The 16,754-nt window shown below is 43.5% G+C and overlaps 1 protein-coding gene and 1 long non-coding RNA gene across 9 annotated transcripts in view; one reads left to right on the forward strand and one right to left on the reverse strand.

The window, feature by feature from the left end:
* The first annotated feature begins 1,574 nt into the window (after positions 1-1,574).
* The window catches only part of LOC137375825 (histone-lysine N-methyltransferase NSD2-like), a 311,894-nt gene continuing 296,714 nt past the window's right edge, over positions 1,575-16,754 (forward strand). For 3 of the 8 annotated variants that reach the window (XR_010976069.1, XR_010976070.1, XM_068043330.1), the window contains exon 1: positions 1,870-2,503. The gene's annotated coding sequence lies outside the window, so the exon portion shown is untranslated. The other 5 variants (XM_068043332.1, XM_068043331.1, XM_068043333.1 and 2 more) reach the window with 5 other exon arrangements.
* Positions 3,783-16,754, reverse strand: part of LOC137375827 (uncharacterized) — a 52,900-nt gene continuing 39,928 nt past the window's right edge. Inside the window, exon 3 of the long non-coding RNA XR_010976071.1 lies at positions 3,783-5,425. This is a non-coding gene — a long non-coding RNA (uncharacterized lncRNA). The remainder of the gene's footprint in view (positions 5,426-16,754) is intronic.

Here is a 16,754-nt window from a genome sequence, read left to right on the forward strand (position 1 = left end):
TGTAAATGTTGTTTGCCAGAGAACAGTACAAATAAACTATTACAAATGTATTGTTTTTATTAAAATAGTTGATTGTGCAGAAATGAGGGCGGAGGGGAACACATCGCCATCCAAAGTTACAAACAGGGATGTTTGACCTGAATTTGTACATTCGGACGGAAAGGTTCGATGATGAAGGAAATGTTGCTAGTGGTATTCTTCTTTCATCCATTTTGTCAACCAGGCTACAGTCAACTTATGAAGGGATAACACTATAAATTCCTGCGACCTAACGAAATAATACGCGACAAAACATCATGCTGTTTCACAAAAACGGCTGCATTCTAAACCTCCGTGACTTTTATATATCTCAGGGGTTTTAAAATATCTGCTACCGAGAAAAGTTTATTGTAATAAAAATTAAATGTGCCTAATGCGAGTCGACTGATGTTGCCCGTCCTGGCCGAGTAAAATAACCCAACTGTGCACCGGGACTGGAAGATTAGGGACTGATTGAGAGAGGGGAGAAATATTTATTTTACGTGACATATCTTAAAAATATAAAATGCTGTTTTTGCGTAGTCGGGGGCTGTCCAAGGGAAGACAGATAGCAAACGCGCATAAATAAAACACCAAGATTATTAATTAGTTGCAAAGCTTAGATCTTCAAAAACGAAAATGGGTTTTTGATCCTCCAAGAGTTCGCTAATTCTAAAATAAAGTACCCATGAAATAAATAATGGGGAAGAACGCCCATCATGGTTCAGTAATGAAAAATATATATTTGTTTTATTCTCACATGCCGTTATTTTATTCCAGCACGGACTGTGTGTAAACCAGGAAGAATTGCTGAACTCATCCATTTTGTTTCGTTCAGACCTGAAGTCTTGATTTATACAGAGTCCCCGCACTACTAAACCGTAACGCCCAGCCTCTCGAAAACCTCACCCTCGAACTTTAGAGAGAAATGAGATTTCTCTACATCCCATCTCAGTTTTTACTATTTCACATATCATGTTGTAACCCGTGGCCACTCACAACCAGGTTATGTTATGTTCTTTCCAAACTCTGAAGTGACCTAACGCCTCAATCGGCACTTTAAAATGTCATTGTGGCTGGATTATTGAGTTTAAAGGAACAGAGATCAAGCCAAATAAAATGGGCTCAGTCCCTCAGGGTGCCATTTGTATCCCTCTTGTCGAGCTTTTTTGCATGATTTTAGTCCTTTGCAAACGAAGAGGCAGATTTACTAGAACCTCCTGCAAACAGGAACTGACAAATATTAGGCTTTCAAAAGGTGTGCGGCCAATGGAAGTCTAAAGTTACATGCACGTTTTTAAATGTGTTCACGGGGAAAATGGAGGCGCAAACAAGACATGTCTGAGCCCACACTGACAGGCACCCCCTCTAGTGAAAAGGTGCTCCATTTTTGGACGAGGTTGATTTCCCTCCATCGTGTAACACGATGGCCCAGGATATCAAGCACGCCAGAAAATAGTTAACATGATCGTATTTGGCTCATTAAAAAAAAATTACAAAGTGATCAGGGTCCTAGAGAAACCTAAGATGGCGGAAGTGACGCACAATGGCGCGGAGTTGGGGGGTAAAGCAAGAAAGTAAGTACCTCAGTAGAAAAAAATTGAGTTTTTTTAAAAACATGATTTATTCTCAATACATTGAAAGCGGTGTTTGTGTGGGGAGCAGTGGTGAGGGAGGTGGAAAGTGAGGAGCTGGTGGCAGCGGCTCGGGCTCGTGGAGAGGCTCGCGGCGGCGGCTCGCGCCTGCTGCCGGCCGGTTTGGGGGGGGGGGGGGTGGGCGGTGGTAGAAGCGCGCGCTGATTGGCTGAGACCGGCCGGGCTGTCACCAACAACAAGGCAAGTCGGTAAGTGCACACACACACACACAGAGGGAGAGAGAGAAACCCAAAGATAGAGGAGGAAAAAAAATAAGCTCGGCCATGCCGAATCCGCACGGTCAATACAGAAATCAAGGCCGGCGGCTGCATTATCTTTACAATGTTTAAAAAAAAAATTCTGGCAAAACGGGGTCCGTTTTTTTGTGTGTGTGCGGGGGGGGGGGGGGAGGAGGTACTGCCCACCAGCCTAGGCCTAGGCCAGCCAGCCAATAGTGTTGTAGAGCAGCATGGAAATGCAGGGGTATTGAGGTATTTGAGGAGGGGATAGGGGTATTGAGCCGTATTTTGGGGGTTCTGCTGGGAAAACAAGGAGGTGGTCACGTTTTGTGTCTGCTGTTTTTTTTCCCTTTCTGCTCCATACTTCTCACCCGCCTTCATTAATAGTGCAGAAGTGCCAGGATAGCTGAGGATGAAGGGCAGCCATGTTGCACCAGGAACTTTTCATGCAAGACCTTAATCCAACTCGGGTGTGATTTTTATTTCTTTTTTGGGGGAGAGATATAGGGTCTTTAAACAATATATGGTAAAATGTCGTTAATTTAAATGAACTGCCATTGCAAAAGGAAGGAGGACGGGTCCCGAAGGCAATCGAGAGAAAGAAAGGTTCAGGTGAGTTGGAGCCCAAGATTGACGTCAGGAGGATTATTAACACTGCACAGTTTGTAAGTCGAATTTCAAATCAAACTGAAATTTGGGTTTTGTCTAATGAATGGACAGGTAAGACGATGTTGTTTCATTGCAGATCTTATTGGACTCTTCAAGATCGAGTTTTAACATTTCTAAAATGTTATTCAAGAGGAGGAGCAAGAGTGGTCATAATGTACAATACAATGGAATTACAGTATTTTAAATGCTAACATTTTCTGGAATATATTGGATCGTTAATGCATGTAACAATTTTAAGAAATGTCAAGTTTTTGCTTTTTGAATTGTGGTATTTCCTTAAGTTATGTTTAAAGTTACATGTCTTTGGAAGGTCTACCCTACCCTACGTGGGTGGAATTTAGGAAGCATCATAAATGACTAGTGCATATATATATTACAAGTGAATATATTTTAGGATATTTTTTCCTCTCATTGACCCACAAAAAGACCACCTTTTAGTTGGTATGGGGACAGGGGCAAAATTACAATTGACCTAATACCAATTTTGATGGGGTTTAACGTTAACTTATGTGGACAGCAAAAGGTGGTGTTTGAATAGAATTGTGGTGCTTCTGTTTCCTTTGGAGTGGATATATTTAAAACTAAAAGTATATAAAGATATAGTACTAGTGGAAATGCGACATGTTTTTTGTTCATTGAGAATTTTTCGATCCAATTATTCTGCCATATCTGTGTTTGTGAGTTCTGACTTGGAATACTTCTGTTAATTGTTATTAGTGGCTTCCACAATGGAAATTCATTTTGCAATTTTGTATGAAAACAAGTTCTCTTACTCCCCCCCCCCCCCCCCAATGCACAATCACCTAAAATGCATGAGTTCCAAATATATAAATGGTGGATATATAATTAGAAACTCTTTGAAATACTTGAGTGAGCAGTGCCTTAATGGGAAATGTCTTTGGATGTAGATTTAGGTTATCTTATCAATTTATGTTGCACAATGTTTCGGAAATGTCTGCCTAGGGTAATGTTAAAATTATTTCATATAACTGGTTGGCTTCCTTTTTAAACTGTTGAAGTAGGCAATTTAAAATTCCAAATCTGTTGCCTATCTTTCCAGGGCTTGGACTGTATATGGTCTGGTTGATATTAGGATATTGAGTCTTCCAGACATTATCTGGAATTAAAATATACAGTGTGATTTGCATTTCATAAACTTTATTTATAATGAAATAATCTGCATTTTCACCAATTTTTCATCAGGTTTAGCAAGTGAGTAGCTGAGCCATAGAGGCAATAAAACTAAAAGCAAGATACTGCAGATGTTGGAAATCTGAAATAAGAAAAAATGCTGGAAATACTCAGCAGATCTGGCAGCATCTGTGGAGAGAGAAGCAGGTCACTGACCTGAAATGTTAACTCTTTCATCAGAACTGGCAAAGGTTAGAAATGTAATAGGTTTTAAGCAAATAAAGTGGGGGTGGGACAAGAGATAACAAAAGGTAAGGTGTTGATAGGGTCACAGAGAATAACTGACCAGAAGATCATGGAGCAAACGGTATGTTAATGGTATGCTAAAGACAAAACATAGGTGCAGAGAGGATATTAATGGACAAAAAAATGAACAGCCCTCGCCCAAAGCACAGACATGAAAAAAAAAGTGGTTTTTTAAAAAAAAAAGAATGATGAAACAAATTAAAATAAAATAAACAAATAAAGAAAAAATAACTAAAAATAAAAAGGGGGGTCAGTTATGCTCTGAAATTATTAAACTCAATGTTCAGTCTAGGCACACTACAGTCTGCTGATCGGTAAATGAGATGCTGTTCCTCGAGCTTGTGTTGATGATCACTGGAACACTGCAGCAAGCCCAGGACAGAGATGTGGGCATGAGAGCAGGGGTGTGTGTTCAAATGGCAAGCGGTCACTCAATTTGTGTTCGGTCTCCCCAATGTAGAGGCACATTGTGAGCAGCGAATACAGTATACTAAATTGAAAGTACAAGTAAATCGCTGCTTCACCTCACTATCCAAGGCCCCAAACACACTTTTCAGGAGAGAGGAGGTAAGAGGGCAGGTATTACACCTGCGATTGCATGGGAAGGTGCTGTGGGAAGGGGATGAGATGTTGGGGGTAATGGAGGAGTGGACCAGCGTGTCGTGGAGGGAACGATCCCTTCGGAATGCTGACGGGAGGGGAAGATGCGCTTGGTAGTGGCATCACGCTGGACACGGCGGAGGATGATCCTTTGGATGTGGAGGCTGGTGAGGTGGAAAGTGAGGACATGGGGAACCCTGTCCTGACAATAAAAGTCCTAGGCTTGGTCTCTGCAGTATTAGCTGATCTGTTAGGATAGCAGTAGATGTTCTTAAATTGGTCTTTTTAAGTGTGTAACTGTTATTGTTGGAAGCAAGCATTTATGAACATCAGGTGAGGAGAGGAATGGGCTTAATTGTTATGTCCCCACAGTCAGATAGCCTGATGATGCTCAAAGGTTCATATCTGAATAAAGGTCACTTTGGTGAAGTACGGAAGGATGACTGGAACTGTACCTGAGTTCATTCCCTTAGGATAGGAGAAAATAAGCACAGTAGTTTTTCCAACATAAGAGTGGGTGTACCCATTTTAAGAATGAACAGTACTGCTGTTTTGATTAGTTTTCGAAGATGTACAGTAAAGACCATGACATAGTCCAGGATGTAACTTTGAACACCGACAGGCTTTAGAACCGCTATTGTCCAAAGACAATTTGGTTGCACTTGTGTGGTTGTAATAGCTCTGATTGGAGTTGTAAGTTATAGAAACAGGAGTAGGCTATTCAGTCCCTTGATGCTGTTCTGCCATTCAGTGAGATAATGCTGATCTGTATCTCCACTCCATCGACCTGCCATGGCTCCATATTTTTTTATACCTTTTATTAAGCTTCTGTAGGTATGTAAAAAAGAAGAGATCAGTGAGAGTAATTGTGGGTCCCCTAGAGGCAGAGACAGAAGAAATTATAATGGTGAATAAGGAAATGGCAGAGACCTTTAAATGAATACATTGTATCTCTCTTCACAGTAGAAGACGCAAAATTCTGAAAATAGTGGAAAAGCAAGGGGCTAGTGAAAATAAGGAACTTGGGGATGTTATCAGTGATGAAATAAAACTGGAGAGATTATAGAATTTAAAGTCGACAAATCCCTTGGACCTGACGGCCTGCATCCTAGGATTTTAAGAGGTAGCGCCAGAGATCGTGGATGCATACGTTTTGATCTAGAATCTAGAGAATTCTGGAAGAACAGCCCCCTGGATTGGAAGATGGCAAACGTAATCCCACTCATCAATAAAGGAGGAAGAGAAAACGAGGAACTATAGACCAGTTAAGCCTGACAGTAGTAGGGAAAATGCTCAAATCTATTTTTGGGGACGTGGTAACAGAGCACTTAAAAGTATCCTACTATGATTAGGCAGAGTCAACACTGATTTATGAAAGGGAAATCATGTTTGACAAATCTGTTAGTCTTTTGGAGATTGAAGCTCCATTGGGGTGGCAGCGGTGTAGTGGTAGTGTCACTAGCCTGGTAATCCAGAGCTAGTGCTCTGGGGACATGGGTTTGAATCCCGTCACGGCAGATGATGAAATTTGAATTCAATTAATAAATCTGGAATTAAAATCTAGTCTAATTGTGACCATGAAACCATTGTCGATTGTTGTAAAAACCCATCTGGTTCACTAATGTCCTTTTAAGGAAGGAAATCTGCTGTCCTTACCTGGTCTGGATTACATGTGACTCCAGACCCACAGCGATGTGGTTGACTCTTAACTGCCCTCTGGAATGGCCTAGCAAGCCACTCAGTTCAAGGGCAATTTGGGATGGGCAATAAATGCTGGCCTTGCCAGCGACACCCACACCCCACAAAACTAATTTTTTAAAAAACGTGGCAGAGTGGATAAGGAGGAATCGGGATGTAGTTTTTTTGGATTTTCAAGAAGCATTTGATAAGGTGCCACACAGGCTATTACAAAAAATTATGGCTCATGGGATTGGTGGTAATACGTTAGCATGGATTGAGGATTGGTTAACGATCAGAAAAACAGGAGAATAAACAGAGTTTAAACATTTTTGGGTTGGCAGGCTGTAACTAGTTGGGTACTGCAAGGATAAGTGCTTGGGCCTCAGCTATTTACTATCTATAGCGATGACTTAGATGAAGGGACAGAGTATAATGTATCCAATTTTGCTGATACAAAGTTAGGTGGGATAGTAAGCTGTGAGGAAGACATAATGGGGCTGCAAAAGGATATAGATAGGTCAGGTGAGTGGACAAGAACCTGGCAGATGGAATATAATGTGGGGAAGTGTGAAGTTATCAACTTTGTAAGGAAAATATTTTTAAAAATAATATTTTTAAATGGTCAGACATTGGGAAATGTTGTTGGCATTCAAAGGAACCTGGGTGTCCTTGTATATCAATCACAAAGTTAACATGCAGGTACAGCAAGCAATTAGGAAAGGAAATGACATGTAAGTCTTTATTAAAAAAGTGATTGGAGTCTGAGTAAAGAAGTCGTAATACAATTGTATAGGGCCTTGATGAGGCCACAGCTGGATACTGTATATAGTTTTGCTTTCCTTACCAAAAGAAGGATATTCTTGCACTAGAGGGAGTGTAATGAAGGCTCACTAGATTAATTCCTGGGATTGGGGTGGGGTGGGGAGGGCGCGGGTGGGGCGTCGGGGGGGATTGTCCTATGAGGAGGGATTGAGTTGATTGGCTTGTAGTCCCTAGAATTTAAAAGAATGAGTGGTGATCTCATTGAAACAAGTATAATTCTTAAGGGGCTTGATTGGGTAAATGCTGCGAGGATGTTTGTCCTGCCTGGGCAGTCTAGAACATGGGATCACAGTCTCAGAATAAGGGGTCAGCCATTTATTGGAACATAGGAGCTGGAGTAGTCCATTCAGCCCATCGAACTTGCCCGGCCATTCTACACACTCTATCCCTTTAAGTATTTTGTAGGTCTCAATGAGATCACCTCTCGTTCTTCCAAGCTCTAGAGAACACAAGCCCAGTTTCCCCAATCTCTCTTCATAGGACATTCCAGCTCCCGATGACTGAGATGTGGGGAAATTTCTTCACTCATAGGGTTGTGGATCTTTGGAATTCTCTACCCAGAGGGCTGTGGATGCTCAAGTCATTGACTGTATATTTAAGGCAGAGGTCAATAGATATGGGGATAGTGTGGGAAGGTGAAGTTGAGGTAGAAGATCATCCATGACCATATTGATAGCGGATCAGGTTGGAAGGACCAAATGGCCTACTCCTACTCCACGTTTAAATTCTTGCTAACCAAGGACAAGAACATAACAATCTCCGATTTAAAATTATTAACTGAGGTATCGTCTACTGTTTTTTGTAGGAGAAAGTTCCACCCTTTGCATGAAGAAGTGTTTCCAAACTGCTCTCCCGAATGACCTGCTTTGTTTTTAAAGTTATGTTCTCTTGTTCAAGACTCCTTCACCAGCAGAAAAGGTTTCACTCTATGTACCTGATCAATTTCTTTTAAAATTTTAACCTCAATCATGCTACTTTCTGTATTCCAAAGAATACAAACTAGTTTATGCGATAGCTCCTTGCAACTTAACCCTTGGAATTCTGGTTCCACCGTGCTGCGCTCCTGCCAAGGCCAATATATCCCCTCTAAGGTGTAGTGCCCAGAACGGTACACAGTACTGAGGATGTAGTCTAATCAGGGCTTTGTATAGCCATAGAAAAACCTCCCTTTATGTTCCCCTGTCCTCGTTAGAGACTGACATTCATGTTTTTTGTACCTAATTACTATATTTTTAGTGATCTGTGTACATGGACCCCTGTTATTAGCATTTTGCCATTTAAAAAAATATTCGGCTCTCTTTTTTTTGGTTCAAGATGGATGACCTTGTGCTTACCTTCATTGAAATCAATCTGCTGCAGTTTTACCCCCTTACTTTATCAACCACTCTGTAATGTTATGCCCCTGACTACGCTACTTACTAAGCCACCAATCCTTGTCACCAGCAAACATGGCTGTCTTGCATTATCAGTGTCATTAATAAATATAGTGAATAGTTGAGGTTCCAGTACAGATTCTTGTTGGACATCAAGTTTATGTAATTTCTAATGTTGATATTTACTTAAGTTGTTGGAATTCAGATTATGATGAAATTTACTCAAAAGAGCACCATCATGAAACTTGATCAGTAGCACAGATTTTGATAGAGAAAATTGAAAGACAAATTGCGATAGGAGAAAACTACGAATAAATTATGGAAGTGTAATGCATGATAACACTGTGAAGGGGAAACGCAATGTACAAACACACCAAAAAGGATTTCTGCCATATATAATGGAGCTTGCTTATGGTAGCCAGTTTAAGAAAATTACACATTAAGTTAAGGCTACGAAATAAAAATATAACTGAAAATGTAAAGTAGAGCAATTAGGCATATATATGTACACATTTCTGAGTAGCTTCTTTATGCAAATCTCATCATCCTTCTGTTCTTGCCTAATATGACATTCCATGTTCTTGTAATGAACTATAAAATGGAATAGTCCCACTATAATAAAATAGAGAAGAGATTGTTTAATTTATGCAGGGAACAAAATAAAGCAACAACTTGCATTTGTATCGTGCCTTTCACCTTGTAAAACATCCCAAGGCACTTCACAGGAGTGTTATCAAACAAAATTGGATGCTGAACCATATAAGGAGATATTGGGACAGATGACCAAAAACTTGGGTGAAGAAGTAGCTTTTAAGGCGCATCTTAAAGGAGGAAGGAGAGGTGGAGAAGCTTGGGGATGGAATTCTGGAGTTTGGGGCTTATGCAACTGAAGGCACAGCCACCAAGAGTGGTACAATTAAAATCGGGGATGCATAAGAGGCCAGAATTGGTGGGCTTGCAGAGATCTTAAAGGCTTGTAGAGCCGAAGGAGATAAAAGACGCGTGAGGCCATGAAGGGATTTGAAAACGAGGATGCAAATTTTAATATTGATGTGTTTCCAGTCTGGCAACACGTAGATCATCAAGCACAGGGGTGATGTTTGATTGGGACTTGTGGCGAGGGTATGGGCAGCAGAGTTTTGGGTGAGATCAAGTTTATGTAGAGTGTAAAATGGGAGGCTGGCCAGGAGAGCATTGGAATAAACAAGTCTAGAAGTACCAAAGGAATGGATGAGGCTTTTATGAGGGATGAGCTGAGGCAGGGCTGGAGATGTTCGAGGTGAAGTAGGTGGTCTTGGTGATGGATGTGGTTGGAAGCTCATCTTGGAGTCATATCACACCAAGATTGCAAATGATCTGCTTCAGCCTCAGGCAGTTGCCAGGAAGAAGGATGGAGTTGGTGGCTAGGGAATGGAATTTGTGGCATATACCATAGACAGTGGCTTCAGTCTTCACAATACTAAGTTGCAGGAAATTACTGCTCATCTAATACTGGATGTCGGGTACGTAGTATGGCAAATCAGACAGAGGTGATGGTGAAGTAGAACTTGGCATCTGCAGTGTAAATTTGGAACCTGGCATTGTTTTTGGATGACGTTGCCGAAGGGCAGCATGTAGATGAGCAGTAGAAGGATAGATTCCTGGAGATGTCCAGAGGTAATGGTGCGGGAGCAGGAAGAGATGCCATTGCAGGGATTCTCTGGCTACGATTGGATAGATAAGAATGGAACCAGACAAGGGTGGTCCCATCCAGTTGGATGCCTGAGGAGAGACGTTGGAGGAGGATGGTGTGGTCAAAGGCTGCAAGGCAAGTCGGGAAGGATGGGAAAGGATAGTTTACTTTTGGCACAACAGCAACTTGAATTCATGTAGCACTTTTAACGTAATTAAACATGCCAAAGTGCTTCATAGGAGCATTATAAAGCAAAATTTGCCACCATGCCACATAAAGATATTAGAGCAGATGATCAAAAGCTTGGCTAAAGAGGTAGGTTTTAAAGAGTGTCTTAAAAGGGGGAAAGAGATGCAGAGAAGTTTAGAGAGGTAATTCTAGAGCTTAGGGCCTTGGCAGCTGAAGACATGGCCACCAATGGTGGAGCGATTTAAAATTGGGAATGTGCGAGGTCAGAATTAGACGAGTTCAGATATCTTGGAGGATTGTGGGGCTGGAGGAGATTAGAGGTAGGAAGGGGTGAGTCAGGAGGGATTTGAAAACAAAGATGAGAATTTTAAAATCGAGGCATTGCTTGACCGGGAACCAATGTAGGTAAGTGAGTACAGGGTGATAGGTGAATGAGACCTCTTGTGAGTTCAGACACAGGCAGCAGAGTTTTGGCTGACCTCCAGTTTAGGAAGGGTAGAATATGGGAGGTTGGCCAGGAGCATGTCGAAATAGTCAAGTCTAGAGATAACAAAGGCACTAATGAGGGATTCAGCAGCTGATGAGCTAAGACAGAGTGATGTTATGGTGGAGGAAATGAGCAGTCTTAGTGATGGCGTGGATATGTGGTCGGAAGCTTATCTTGGTTAAATATGACAGCAGCTTTGCGAACGGTCTCCTACAGCCTCAGGCAGTTGTTGGGGTGGGATTGAGCTTGTGGCAGGGAACAAAGAGAGTGGCTTCGGTCTTCCCAGTATTTGGAGGAAATTTCTGTTGATATGGATCTCGGACAAGCTGTATGATTTAGAGGCGGTTGAGAGGGGTGGTGGTGAGGCAGAGCTGGGTGTCGTCAGCATAAATGTGAAAACTAATGCTGTTTGTGGATGATGTTGTAGAGGGGCAGCATGCAGATGAGAAATAGGGGCCAAGCATAGATCCTTGAGCAACACTAGAGGTAACAGCAGGAAGAGAAACCATTGCAGCTAATTCTCTGGTTATGATTAGATAGTTAAGAGTGGAGTCAGATGAGTTCATTCTCACCCATCTGAATTTTGGAGAGGTGTTGGAGGAGGATGGTGTGGTCAGCTGTGTCAAAGGCTGCAGAGAGGTAGAGAAGGATGAGGTGGGATAGTTTACCTTTGTCACAGTCACATAGGATATCGTTTGAGACTTGGATAAGAGATGTTTCGGTAGTGTGATCGGGCGGCAACCTGATTGGAGGGATTCAAACATGGAGTTCTGGAAAAGATGGACACTGGTTTGGGAGGCAACAATATGTTCAAGGACATGTGGAGAGGAAAGTGAGGTTGGAGGTGGGGTAGTAGATTGCAAGATTTTTTTGAGGAGAGGGGTGATGATGGCAGATTTGAAGGAGAGGGGAACAGTACCTGAGGAGAGAGTACTGTTAACCTTTAGCTAACATGGGAACCAGAAAAGGAAATTGGGCAGTCAGCAGTCTGTGGGAAAGGATTGAGGGAGCAGGAGGTTGGACGGGATGATCTGGGAGAGGGCATTCGGGCAGATGGGAGAGAAAAATCTGAGTTCAGGGCTAGGCTGGGGAATTTTAGAGGACATCTGGACTCGTGGGTTGGGGAAGGGAAGGAAGTGGCAGAGGTAGTCGATCGGATGGTCTCAGTTGTAGTAACAAAGTAGTCCACGAGCTTCTCCTACTTGTTGTAGGTGAGTGTTGAAGGTATGGGGAGAGGGATTTAAGAAGACAATTTGCAGTAATAAGAATCTGGGGGTTATCCTTGCATCCCAGGATAATCCTAGAATAGTGATTTGTTTTTAGCAGAGGAGAGCAGGACCAAATAATGCTTTATATTGTCCAACCATTTCAGACGGCTAGTGGCTAAACCAGTTGTCTGCCATATTCGCTGAAGTCTGGCATCTCTTGGACTTGAGGGAGTGGAGTTGATGACTCAGGGTGAGAGAGTACTCGTTTTACTGGGTACTATGACATCAAAGGTGGCGGTGAGGGTGTGGTTGAGCAAATCAGCAGCTGTAGAAGTGCCATAGTGAATGCAGGGCCAAAGGCTAGGCAGTTGGGATTTTAAAAGTGCAGTTGTAAGTTAATTGGAGGAACAGTTTTTTCCAGGGATAGGATTGGGACTGGGGCGGAGTGATGTGGGTGGAGATTGATACAAGAAAGTGGAGATGGTCGCCTTTTGAGACTTTTTTTGTTCAAATGCTGAATGTGAGTGTCGCTGGCAAAGCCAGCATTTGTTGCATGTCCCTAATTGACCATGAGAAGGTGATGGTGAGCTGCCTTCTTGAACTGCTGTAGTCCTTCTGGTGTAGGTGCACCCACAATGCTGTTAGGAAGAGAGTTTGAGGAATTTGATCCAGTGACATGTTGACATAATGATAACAGTGATATAGTTCCAAGTCAGGATGATGTGTGATTTGGAGGGGAACTTGCAGGAGGTGGCATTCCCATGTATCTAATGCCCTTGTCCTTCTAGGTGATAGAGGTTGTGGGTTTGGAAGGAGGCTTTGCTGCAGTGCGTCTTATATATGGCACACGCTGCTGCCACTGCACTGGTGGTGGGGGGGTGCCGATCAAGTGGGCTGCTTTGTCTTGGAAGTGTCTTCCTGAGTGGTGTTGGAGCCGCACTCATCCAGGCAAGTGGAGAATATTCCATCACACTCCTGACTTGTGCCTTGTAGATGGTGGATAGGCTTTGGGGAGTCAGGAGATGTTACTCCTTGCAGAGTTCGCAGCCTCTGACCTGCTCTTGTAGCCACGGTATTTATAAGGCTGATACAGTTAAATATCTGGTCAATGGTAACCCACAAGATGTTGATGGTGGGGATTCAGAGATGGTAATACTATTGAATGTCATGGGGAGATGGGTAGATTCTCTCTTGTTGGAGATGGTCATTGCCTGGCACTTGTGTGGCTTGAATGTAACTTGCCAATTATCAGCCCAAGTCTGAATGTTGTCCAGGTCTTGCTGTATGTGGACACAGACTGCTTCAGTATCTGAGGAGACACAAATGGTACTGAACACTGCAATCATGAGCGAACATCCCCACCTCTGAACTTGTAATGAGGGGGAAGGTCGTTGATGATATAATGGGAGTAGTGAGATGGTAAGGTCAAGGCGATGGCTGTGAATATGGGTTGGGGTGTTTACATGGAGGGAGCGATTAAGGGAGGATAAGAGTGCATGAACTCAGGAGTGAACATGATTTGTTGAGATGGAGGATGCAGAGTTGTTCGATGCTGAGAGAGGAAAGCAGTGAAGATATCTCGTTGATAAGATTTTTATGCGACTTGGATTCGCAGTAGAAAATGGGAATTTTAAGTGAGAGGTGAGGGGGTGGATCAGGGTGCGATGCTCAAAGGAGGAGAGGGTTCAAGAAGAGTGAGGGGAGAGGCCAAGGTGTAATTTGGTGATAAGAGCCTCATTGCCACTGCGACTGTCATGGTGGGGCAAGTGGTGGAAGGTATAGCCAGGCAGGGAGGCTTCAATTAGGGGGAAAGGAGTCATCACCCCTCAGCCAGGTTTCCATCAAGGGCATAACGATGCAGTCGTCCACAGTAACCTCATAGATAGCAAGTGCTTTGTTCACAAGTGAATGGACATTCTGGAGGGAGATGAAGAGAGGGGTGGTGATAGGTGATCAGCTAGCAGAGCCCAGAGTCAGCAGTGGGAAGGGTGAGATAGATGGGGAGAAGATTGGCAAGATTAGCCCCCAGCAGGCGTGCTGTGCAGAAAGGTTGGCAAGAGAGTAGGATGGGTAGTTAGGGTTGCTGCTAGTAATGAGCCAGCAGCGAGTTCCTTGGGCCCTTTGGAGGATGCCGAGAGGCACAAAAGGAAGCTGTAGGCTTATCTAAGAGGGAGTCCAGCATTGGACGCTGGCAGGAGATTAGGAAGGTCACGTGTACTGAAAGGTTGGGGTAGGAATTGGGGAGGGCAGAGATCCTGAGTGGGGTGGGGGGGGGGGGCAGGGGGAGAAATAAAAGGAGACATGAGAATCCTGGAAGGGAAAAGGGGTGGAAAAAGTGTCTGGAGTGGTAGCCAAAAGGCTCAAGAGATTGGATACAGGAAAGACACAATTTACATAGGCCTGGCTGTGTTGCAATTTAGGATGCATAAAATCTGGTAGTAAAATGAGAACAGATAAGACACAATAGGAGGGAATTTAGAGTTAAGGTCAGAGGTCTCGTGGTGTTTGAAGTTGATGTAAATGTAGGCTCCTTCAGCAGCACCTTCCACACCCGTGATCTCTACCATCTAGAAAAACCAGGGCAACAGACGCATGAGAATGCCATCACTTGCAAGTTCCCCTCCAAGCCACACTCCATCCTAACTTGGAAATGTATCGCTGTTTCGCCACTGTTGTGCGGTCAGAATCGTAGAATTCTCTCTCTAATAGCACTGTGGGTATATCTACACGACAAGAACTGCAGCAGGTCAAGTAGGCGGCTGAATGAAGATCCAGGAGTTGTATAGAATCTGTTGCGGGACAGAAAGGTGATGGTGAAATTGGCTGTCACCATAAGATTTAGAAGCAGTAGAGAAGTGTACTTTGGCCCAGGCGAGTAAATCTCTAGCCAGGAACAGATTGTAACTGAAGCTGAAAGCAAAAGTCCAATCACAGGCTCAGCAGAGGATAGAACTACCTTGGTCCCTCAGTTACAGCAGTGGTGGGAAAGGGCTGTAAACTGATCACCGAGGTTACTTGAAAACATAACCAGCAGCTGAAACTTTTGGGATAATGCAGTACTGAAGTGTAGTCTAGATGTCCAGAGAAGTTCAGGAATTTTGATTTTGGGAGAAGATTCAGAGTTCACAAAGAAAGAGCAGGCATGGTCCCAAATGGGGGTTTAAACTAGCAGTCAGAGGCAGTTTAAACTAGCATTTTACTTGTAGTTTGGGCTAAAGTGCACCAGCTGTTAAAGCCTAGAGAACTTTAAACAGTGGAAAAGAGGCGATTCGGGGAGAAAGGATGGCAGCAGATTGCCAAGGATAGAGGTGTTCAGTGAGGAGCTCCCTAGGGAGTTGACTGTCCATCTTGAATAAGAACAGTGGCATATGATGTCATTTGTGGTTTTTTTTTTAAGGGCCGTTTCAGTACTGTGGCAAAGCATTTATTTGTATGTGGGGTTGACGTACTTTTATATTCAATTTTGCTGGGAAGGAATTGTCTATTCGAGTCATTTGCTAGTTTGATTTTTCTCAGTTGGTCAGTGGGCTGTGTTGTATTGCGCACTACAGTCTGGGAATTCCCCAGGTCTGATTCTTGGTGTCTGTTGAGTTCATTAGGGCAGTGGAGATGCTACAATGTTGTTTCTGACTTGGGTAAGGGAAATGTTAGAGTTGTCAAGCTTGAAGGCTGTCAGTCACTCCTGGGGATGTATGAACATTGGATAAGACCGGATCATGCTGAGATGTCATGGCTTCCACAGCTAAATAGTCTGTTAACATCATTGTTTGTGTGTACGCTACCACAGGCCTGTGAGAAGTTATGAAATCATATTGCAGCAACAGTTACTGCCTTCTGAATATGAGCAAGAGGAGTAAATTGGATGGAAATCTGCAGCTATGCTATCCAATAAGCAGTTTGCAAAGTCCAAAATAATTTAATATATTTAAGTTTCTTCACGTCTATGCCACTTTGTAATACTTGTTTTTGTATTAAAACAAATTGGATACAATATCTATCTAGGTAGTGCAAAATACAAATTGGTCCTTTTGTATTTTGTGACCAATTTCAACCTGTTTAAAGGTTGCTTTTTCTTTACTGCCAAACTGTTCCTCCTGTAGTATTGAATCCTTGCTGAGGTATGATTTCATGTTGAAAGGTGCCCTCTAGTACCTAGCTCAGATGGCCATTATTAATTTTTTGCGCATGCAGGCTATTTGGTGGCAGGAGAGACATCACTTCTATCCTGATCCTGTTTTCATCCCATGTCAACATATACTACCTTAACTTGGTGATTCTGAGACTAAGGGCTGAATTTTACCTTAGCCGGTCGGGACTTGGCCACTGACGTAAAAGTTTGTGGCGAACCCGCTTCCGCCTAGCCCAGCGATCCGACCTGCGTTTTACGGGTCCCCGGGCTTTAATTGTCCCGAGGCGGGACTTCCACCCGCTTGAGGGAGGAAGTCCCGCCTCAGTGAGCTGCTGGCCAATCATCGGGCTGGCACCTCTTAGTCCCAGCAGCACCCCTGGGAGTGTTGGCCACTGCTGGGACTGCAGCCCAGCCGACCGAGGAGGATGCCATGGAGCCGGGACTGGTGGTAAGTTGGGGTTGCCTCGCCGGGGAGGTAATCGGTCATGCCGGCGAGGCAAGGATGCTCGTTTGGGAGGAGGGTGTTGTCTTGGGTCCTGGGGGTGGGTTGGGAGGCGGAGGTGGCTTTCAATCGGGCACCCTGTGTCCGACTGCTAT

The sequence above is a fragment of the Heterodontus francisci genome, chromosome 12, assembly GCF_036365525.1.
Source record: "Heterodontus francisci isolate sHetFra1 chromosome 12, sHetFra1.hap1, whole genome shotgun sequence".
In the NCBI taxonomy this organism is placed as follows: Eukaryota; Metazoa; Chordata; class Chondrichthyes; order Heterodontiformes; family Heterodontidae; genus Heterodontus; species Heterodontus francisci.